The sequence below is a fragment of the Macaca nemestrina genome, chromosome 11 (genome assembly GCF_043159975.1).
Source record: "Macaca nemestrina isolate mMacNem1 chromosome 11, mMacNem.hap1, whole genome shotgun sequence".
Taxonomy (NCBI): domain Eukaryota; kingdom Metazoa; phylum Chordata; class Mammalia; order Primates; family Cercopithecidae; genus Macaca; species Macaca nemestrina.
The window spans coordinates 71,934,679-71,944,603 of NC_092135.1; the positions used below are offsets into that span (position 1 = coordinate 71,934,679).

General features: G+C 43.9%; 1 pseudogene; it reads left to right on the forward strand.

Annotated features, from left to right (window-relative positions):
* Positions 1 to 1,978: 1,978 nt before the first annotated feature.
* On the forward strand, positions 1,979 to 3,420 carry LOC105483360 (small ribosomal subunit protein uS2B-like; annotated as a pseudogene).
* Positions 3,421 to 9,925: the final 6,505 nt, after the last annotated feature.

The window sequence follows — 9,925 nt, forward strand, 5'->3', positions numbered from 1 at the left end:
AGCCCAGGAGTTTGAGACCAGCCTGGGCAAAATATCGAGACTCTGTCTCTACAAAAAGTAAAATAAAAGTATTAAAAATTAGCCGGGTGCAGCACTGTACCCCTGTGAGAATCATTTGAGCCCAGGATGTCGAGGCTGCAGTGAGCCAAGATCACACCACTGCACTCTAGCCTGGGTAACAGTGGAAGACCTTGTCTCAAAAAAGAAAAAAAAAAAGAAGTTTTTTTTTTTTCAAATAAAAATTTTAAGAGAGGAATGGAAACCCAGTCCAAGCTCAGCCTGACACCAAAATGAATGCTTTTCTAATGAAAAATCAAATATTTCAATGAAATAAAAGAAAGTATTAATAAATTCAACAACTTTAAAAAAACCTGCTGCATAGCAAGAAAATTGACACATTGTGAGAAATATTTGCAACATTTTCACAGAAACAGGTTAATCTGTAATATTAGGAATATAACGAACATTTAAATATTGAGGGGAAAAGGCCAAAACTTGATAGAAAATTAGGCAAAAGGCATGAACAAACAGTTCACACACACAGATACAAAAATATATAGATGGACCTTAAAGTACAGAAAGATGTTCAGGTTCACTCATTATGTTATAAATATATATTAGAACCACATTGAGATACCAATCTTTATAAAATTGACAGAATTTCAGATATTTGACAGTGCACTCCATTGGCAAGGCTGTAATGATTCTCGTAATCATTGGTGGGAATGCAAAATGATACAACGCCTGTGGAGGGAATTTGGAAATATCTTGCAAAACTATATATGCATTTACCCTTTGACTCAGTAATACTAACTCCAGGAATTTATCCTGAAAGTACACTTCTACTTTCAACATATTTATAAGGTTGTTCACGGAGACATTACTTAAACAGCAAAATATTAGAAACAGCTTCATTCAATTAGGATAGTAATTGAATAAACCGTGATGCAGTCACACAATGGAGTACCACACAGCTGAAAAGCGTTGAGGAGTATTTCTCTGAATTAACATGTAGTAATTTCCAGGATAAGTGAAAAAATTAAAGTACTAAAGAATGGATATATTATGCTACTTTTTTTTTGTATTAGAAAGAGAAACACAGGAAGAATAAACCAAAAACAAGTAGTTGCCTAGAGGCGATTGGCAGGAATAGAGTGGAAGTAATAAGGATGTGAGTTTACCCTTTCGTATTAGTCTGTTCTCACACTGCTAATAAAGACATACCCTAGACTGAGTAATTTATAAAGGAAAGAGGGTTAATTGATTCATAATTCAGCATGGTTGGGGAGGCCTCAGGAAACTTACAATCATGGTGGAAGGGGAAGCAAACACGTCCTTCTTCACATGGTGGCCGGAAGGAGAAATGCCAAGCAAAAGGGGGAAAAGCCCCTTATAAAACCATCAATCTCGTGAGAACTCACTCACTATCATGAGAACAGCAGCGTGAGTGTAACCACCACAACGATTCAATTACCTCCCATCAGGCCCCTAGTACAACTCACAGGGATTATAGGAACTACAGTTCAAGAAGAGATTTGGGTGAGGACACAGCCAAACCATATCAAATTCTGAGTGTAGTTTTTGATATACAGTTATATATAACTACATATATAATTATATGTATACATATATATAGTTTTGACTTTTGAACCTTGTAAAAGTTTTTCATATTTAATTTTTTTTTTTTTGATAGAGTCTCACTCTGTCACCCAGGCTGGAGTGCAGTGGCATGATCTCAGCTCACTGCAACCTCCAACTCCTGGGTTCCGGTGATTCTCCTGTCTCAGCCTCCTGAGTAGCTGGAATTACAGGTGTGTGCCACCATACCTGACTAATTTTTGTATTTTTAGTAGAGATGGGGTTTTGCCATGTTGGTCAAGCTGGGCTCAAACTCTTGACCTCAGGTGATCTGCCCACCTCGGCTTCCCAAAGTGCTGGGATTACAGGTGTGAGCCACCATGCCTGGCCCATATTTAAACTTTTTAAATTTTGAGAGATTTGTCAAAAAGAAAACCTTAAAATTAAATGCAAATATAAACAAATGAACTTAACTGCATATAAAACTAATAATAGAACCATACAGAAAAAAAAAAGAAAAAGTTGACATGACCTGTGAATACAGTATTCTGACTATATACCCTTAACTGGATGTATTCTAAGAACAAATAGTACTACAAAGAAGTCTTGAAATTTTCTTAGGCTTGATGTTGGAAATGGGCTTTTGCACTACCCAGAGAGGGGTCCATTCTGCCTTGTTCTGGATTCCTGTCTTAATTTAAAGGGAAATGTTCACAATTTCCAGAGCCCTTGATGTTCTGCCAATGAAGGAGGAGGATGTCCTTAAGTTCCTTGCAGCAGGAACCCACTTAGGTGGCACCAACCTTGACTTCCAGATGGAACAATACATCTATAAAATGAAAAGTGATGGCATCTACATCATAAATCTGAGGAGGACCTGGGAGAAGCTTCTGCTGGCAGCTCGTGCCATTGTTGCCATTGAAAACCCTGCTGATGTCAGTGTCATATCCTCCAGGAAAACTGGCCAGAAAGCCATGCTGTCATTTGCTGCTATCGCTGGAGCCACTCTTGTTGCTGGCCGCTTCACTCCTAGAACATTCTCTAACCAGATCCCGGCAGCCTTCTGGGAGTCACGGCTTCTTGTGGTTACTGACCCCAGGGCTGATCACCAGCCCCTCACAGAAGCATCTTACGTTAACATACCTACCATTGCTCTGTGTCACACAGATTCTCCTCTGCACTATGTGGACATTGCCATTCCATGCAACAACAAGGGAGCTCACTCAGGGGGTTTGACGTGGTGGATGCTGGCCTGGAAAGTCCTGCACATGCCTGGCACCATCTGTGAAAGGGAGGTCATGCCAGATCTCTGCTTCTACAGAGATCCTGAAGAGATTGTAAAGAAGAGCAGGCTGCTGCTGGAGAGGCAGTGACCAAGAGGAATTTCAGGAGGAATGAACTGCTGCAGCTCCTGAGTCCACTGCTGTAAGCCTGAGGGTGCAGACTGGTCTGAAGGTGGCAGGTGCCCTCTGTGCTATTCAGCAGCTCCCTACTGAAGACTGGAGTGCTCTGCTTGCCACGGAAGACTGGTCTGCAACTCCCACTGCTTAGGCCACTAAATGTATAGGAGCAACCACTGAATGGGCTTAAGCTGTTTGTCTACAAGCTTTTAAACACCATGAAAAGAAAGCTGACAGAAATAAACACCAATTTATTTTAAAAAGGAAATGATAGGCCAGGCACCACGGCTCACACCTGAAATCCCAGCACTTTGGGAGACCAAGGAGGGTGGATCACCTGAGATCGGGAGTTCGAGACCAGCCTGACCAACATGGAGAAACTCGTCTCCACAAAAAATACAAAATTAGCTGAACATTGTGGTGCATGCCTGTAATCAAAGCTACTCAGGAGGCTGAGGCGGGAGAATCACTTGAACCCGGGAGACGGAAGTTGTGGCAAGCCAAGATTGCACCATTGCACTCCAGCCTGGGCAACAAGAGCAAAACTCCGTCTCAAAAAAAAAAAAAAAAAAAGGAAATGGTATTGGAGCAGTCATTCTAAAAGTGTTTGGGGTGTATTGTAGGATAGAGCAAATGGTTAAATATATTGATGTTTCCTTTTTGCTAACAGGTGTGTCAAAATAAACTAAATGAATGAATGTATTGATGGTGTTGGAAGTCAGAGTTCCCATTGTGGAGGAAGCAAAGATACAAATATGGAATGGAAAGATGAGGAGGAATCCTGTGGAGCTGGATTTTAATTGGAAGAAATTAAAAAAAACAATACTAGTGTTCTAAAAGTATGCATTTCCTAGATCTGTCCACTGAAAGGGTTTATAAGCAATGGTATCCCAGGAGCAATGAGCAAACCTCGTGGCCAGAGCTTGATTTCTGAATGCCATTTTCCACTAAAAGAAACCTTGGAGAAATGGCTGATTCCAGACCTGGAGCAGGGAAAATATGAAGTGAGCCGCAAAGTAAGGAAGTGCTCAAAGATGGATGGGGTTATGTCAAAAGGATACTGACATCAGCTTGGAGGAACTTCCACTAACCATATTTGGGACAATCTGACATCAAAAATAAGTTATTGTAGTAGATTATAATGCAGACCTCAGAAGGTTAGCCTCAAGGTCTTGGGGGCCCTTCCATAGGGCTTCTTGACAGCATGGCAGCTGGCTTCCCCTAGAGCAAGCCATGTGACAGCTCCCGAAATGAAAACCGTAGTGTTTTATATAACCTCATCTCAGAAATGACAGTTTGTAACTTCTGACTTATTCTATTCTTTAGAAGCAAGTCACTAAGTCCAGCGCATACCTAAGGGGAGGGGGAACCCAAGAAGGTAGACACCAGGAGGTAGGGACCAATGGGGGGGCCATCTTAGAGGGCACTCACACCAGGTAATCAAGTATAACCACATCACCAGTAATGAAACAAATTGACATTATGTCCCTCTTGATACACCACAATGCGAAATACACAGTGATACAGATATAGTATTCTTGGGGGAAAAGGAAAGAAGAAACAAACAGACAAATCCAGAATGTGGGAAACTCTGTAAGAGAACCAGTTTGAATTCTCAAAAAGTGTCAATATCATGAAAAAGATAAAATAATTGCTGTAAGTTACAGAAGACTAAAGAGACATGACAAATCATGAGATTTGTGATCCTTAAAAAGATTCAGGATCCACTGGGTGCTGTGGCTTATGCCTGTAATCCCAGCACTTTGGAAGGCTGAGGCAGGCGGATCACGAGGTCAGGAGATCAAGACCATTCTGGCTAACACAGTGAAACCCCGTCTCTACTAAAAATATTTTTTAAAATTAGCTGGGCGTGCTGGCGGGTGCCTTAATCCCAGCTACTCAGGAGACTGAGGCAGGAAAATTGCTTGAACCAGGGAAGCGGAGGTTGCAGTGCGCCTAGATTGTGCCACTGCACTCCAGCCTGGGTGACAAGAGCAAAACTCCATCTCAAAAAAAGAAAGAAAAAAAAAGATTCAGGATCAAAAAACAAAAAGAGCTATAAAAGACATTCTTGAACCAATTTGAATATAGACTGCATATTAAACTATTAAGTATATGTTAAATTTGTTGGGTGTGATAATGATATTACGCTTATGGAAGAGAATCCCTTTCTTCTAAGAGAAACATGCTGAAATATTTATGCGTCAAGTGTACGATATCTGCAAGTTATTTTCAAATAGTTCAGGAAAGCAAAACCAAAACAAAAAGACTCTAACATATAAATACACATACAAGTGTGTATATATGTTTGGAAATGTGAAGGATATACTCACATTCATTGTCCTGTTCTTTCAATTTTTCCTTATTGAACTCTTTTTGTTTGTTTGTTTGTTTGTTTTGTTTGTTTTGAGACGGAGTTTCACTCTTGTTGCCCAGGCTGGAGTGCAATGGCACGATCTCGGCTCACCGCAACCCCTGCCTCCTGGGTTCAAGCGATTCCTGCTTCAGCCTCCCGAGTAGCTGGGATTACAGGCATGTGCCACCATGCCCACCTACTTTTTTGTATTTTTAGTAGAGACGTGGTTTCTCCATGTTGGTCAGGCTGGTCTCAAACTCCTGACCTCAGGTGATCCACCCGCCTCAGCCTCCCAAAGTGCTGGGATTACAGGCATGAGCCACCACGCCCGGCTTTTTCAATTTTTCTAAGTTTAAAGTTTTTCAGATAAAAGGTTGCCAAGGTGGAAGGTGGGAGTGGATATTGAGAATTTTAGGAATTTAACCAAATCTCTATGGGAAAGACCCTTGGTATGTGTTGGCCTGCCCTGAGGATTCCAGGGAGCCCACACATGGTCTCTTGGTGGTGCCCAGTGTACGTGCTAGGGATTCTCTGAGCCAGTGCTCATTCCATGTTGAGAGTTGAAAAGGCAATGTCTTAGTCTGTTTGTGCTATAACAGAATACCTGAGACTAAGTGATTTGTAATGAGCAGAACCTTATTCGCTCACAGTTCTGGGGGCTGGGAAGTCCAACTTTGAGGCACCAGCCAGTGAGCACCTTCTTGCTGCATCATCACATGGTGGAGAGCAGAAGGGCAAAAGGCAAAAGGGGGCCAAACTGGCCCTTTTATAACTGCATTAGTCATTAGGTCCCATCGTTAGCAATTACATTTCAACATGAATTTAGTAGACAAACATTCAAACCACAGGGAGTCAAAGCATACCTGGATTCTAATCCTTGCTCTGCCCCTTCCTGGCTGTGTGACTTTGGGTAAGTTATTAATCCTCTCTGACCCTCAGTTTCCTCAACTGTGAAGTGAGAGAGATCATGCCTACTCGGCAGGACTGTTTAAATGTGCTAAATAAATAGTACTTCCCTCATATTCCTTTCCTTGTACCACCTCCCAAATCACCAATTTATCCATTCATTAACTATTTATTATTATTCCTTTACAAGGAGCAAGGGATACAAATCTGAGTCAAGTTACTCTTTACTAACAAAAGATAAGCGCTGGGTGTTAAGGAGTGAGGAGTTGCCCAACAAGACTTCATAGAGGCTGGGCTATGGGGCAGAGTCTAGGATCATGAGCTTGGTGGCCTGCACAGGTGATGGAAGAGGAGCCTAACCTGCAATGAGGGCCCTCAGGGGCAAAGGTAGTGGGTAGTTCAGGTGTCAGGAAGGTGACTGGACTGGGGGCGTTTGGCGAAGTGGGCAGGGCCAGGTTAGGAAATGGGTTGAGCCCCACATGAGCAGTGTAGTTCCTTGTCTAGAATGACGGGGTGCCACTAAAAAATGCATTTCCAAAGATCACTTATTACTGACCATGACAAGCTTTGATGTTTGGTTCAGAAAATGCAGTTGGTGGAGCTCAGCTGTATTATACTGGTTTAAAACAACAACAACACTGGAATGGATAAATAGAAGGAAGCCATGGACCCTAAATTTTTCTGTGGCCTTTCTCACCACCTTCTTCCCAGACGGGGAGGAAGAAGGCTGGCTAGCGGATTAGGCCTGACAGAATAGGGCCGGCCTTTGAGAAGAGTGATATTTTTCAGGTAGAGGCACACAAAGAAAAAAATAAAGAGAGAAGGGAGGTATTGATTGCAGAATAAAGCTCTTCTGTCACCTGTTGTCACCATCTCCTTATGCAGCCTCTGTCCACAAGCACCTAATACCCTTACCACCACCCTAGACTAGATTGCAGGGACTACCCCTTTCTAAATCACATGTTTCTGTAATACATTAATTTTCTTTTTGCCACAAATGTATATTACTTCTGTAATCTGGAAAAAAAAAATGACCAGAGAGAGAGAGAAACCCTAAACATCCAATTCCCATACCAATCTAGATTGATCTTCTTGAAAGATCTGCTTCCCCCCATATCAGTCCCCCTATAATGCCTGCCATTCTTGGGTCTCCTCTGCCCCTTTCTCCATCCCTCTGCCCCTTTCTCCATTTCTAGATTGCCAGAAAGTAAGAGAGAGGAGGGGGCATCACAGTGGATTGGCTTCAAGACCTTGCTGGGGGACACATGAAGGACCCCAGCCTGTGCCAGCCCTGGTGCTGAGAACTCCAGGTTCCTGGTTCCTGTGGGGACCCCAGGGCTCACCACTGGGATCCTGGCAGAGCGGTCCCGGGGTGCCCGGGCCAGGGAGCCTCAGTCCCCGCGGGATGTGCGCACGCAGAAGGAAGCTTCTTGACTCATGCTAAATCATTTTTCTAAGAACAAAAACTATGTACAAATGAATATTTCCATCTTTATTTCAAATTCTAGGTTTCAACTGCAATATTAATGCTACTCCACAGTGTAATTTACTTGTAATAATATATGATTATTTCTATTTTACAGTTCTCTTCTTAAAGTAGTAAAGCAAATGTTTAAAACAGCACAAATCCGAAGCCCCACAATTCTCCATTCAGGCTCAGAATTTGTGCTCTCCTTTCAGAATGGCACATAATTGAAAACAATGAAAACCCCCGATGTGCTAAATGCTCTAGTCATTAAAGCATTTTTTTACTTTGCAATAAAAGACTGTTCTTGTGGTTGTGGTTATTTATTTATTTATTTTTAGAAACCCCAAACACGCTGCTTCCTGTTCCCAGACTGACATCTGCTGGGGGTGTCAGGCTGACCGGCTCCCCGCCAGGCCCACAGCCGGCTGCCACTCGCGCCCACGGAGGGCAGCGGAGGGACGCGCCCAGGGCGCAGCCAACGGCCTCTCCTGGGCGCTCTCCCTCCTGCTGGCGTGCAGGCTCAGGAACCGGCCCTGGAGTCCCCAGTTTCTTTCCGGCTTGTAGCAGCTGAGTTAAATCCCAGAATGGCACTGGCTTGGAACAGGACCCTGGCTGTTGGTGGCTCAGATGAGGTACTGATGCCCAGGTGAGGGTTTGGGGGCAAAAATAGGCACACGAGCAGAGTGGGTGTCCTCTGCGTGCTGGGTGCTCAGTCTCCTTGCTTTCTGGGGGACGTCTACCTGTGTATCTTTCACTTTTTTTCTGTAGTGATTCCTACGCCTTTAGTAGAACAACTCCCTGTTTAGGCAGCCCTGGACATCGGGTCCTGTAAGGGAGGATCTCCATCCATCCCCATCAGATTCCAATCCGCCACCTTCAAGCTTAACAACCAGGAGCCGAGCTTCCTGTTCCACCCAGAATGAGTAGAATGAGGGCCCCTTTGTCTTCTCTTCTAATCCCTCCTGTGTCCCAACCTTGTTGTTGTTTACACTGTGGTGGGGCACAGGGGGGCGAAGCTGTGAGGGACTGGGGGAGGGCAATGTTCCTTTTCTGTCTCCTGGAGACGTCCTCCAGCTCTGGGAGCCTCTTACTATCTGTAAAGGATGGCATCCAGCCAGAGTCTCTGAAGCTGCTCTGGGCAACCCGCCCTTCCAGGCCCTTGCAGGACATTTTCTTTTCTTTCAAATTGTTTTTTTAAATATACGTTTTATTTTTCAGGGAATGACCCAGAACATTGCAGGACATTTTTGTGAGATGCCCTTGGCCCCTCACAAAGCCAGCATCCTGCCCCAGCCAGCCCCTAACATGCTGTCCTACACACACCTCCAGGGGGTCTGCATTCCTGCCTCTCTGAACCCTCCAGTTCACCCACATCTGTCCCTTCCTGGCTATCAGCCCGCCAGCCTGACCACTAGCTTTTCCCTCCCGCTCCCCAGTCTCTTTCCTCTCTGGCCAAACTTCTCACCCCCATCCACAAACAATACTCTCAAAGGCAACCCCAACCCACTTAAACACCTTTAATGAAATCTCATTGCCACAGAAAAAGCCCTATCCTTCGGCTTGATGTCCAGAGACAGCATAGCCTAGCCCAGCCCAGCCAGGGTTTCCTAAAGCCTGGGAGCCTACCTTGGGGTCAGGGGAGGTCCATGGAATCATTTTGTGGGGATGAGGCGGGGGCATTAAAAATGGAGTCACTGAATGAGAAAGTGATTGTATTAGTTCAATTTCACATTACTATAAAGATACTACCCAAGACTGCGTAGTTGATAAAGAAAAGAGGTTTAATTGACTCGCAGTTTCACATGGCTGGGGAGGCCTCAGGAAACTTACAATCATGGAGGAAGGAGAAGCAGGCACCTTCTTCACAGGAGAGAGGTGAGAGAGGCGACAGGAGAGAGAGAAAAAGCCCAGGGAAACTGCCATTTAGAAAACCATCAGATATCATGAGAAGTCCCTCACTATCACGAGAACAGCATGGAGGAAACCGTCCCCATGATCCAATCACTTCCCACCAGGTCCCTCCCTCAACACCTGGGGATTACAATTCAAGATAAGATTTGGGTGGGGACACAAAGCCTAACCATATCAGTGATTCTGTTGTGGAGAAAGTCTGGTTTGGTGTGAGTGAGCTTTTTTTTTTTTTTTTTTTTTTAATATAAGCTTTAAATTTCAGAATAGTTGAAGATTTACAGAAAAATTGCAAGAACATTACATAAA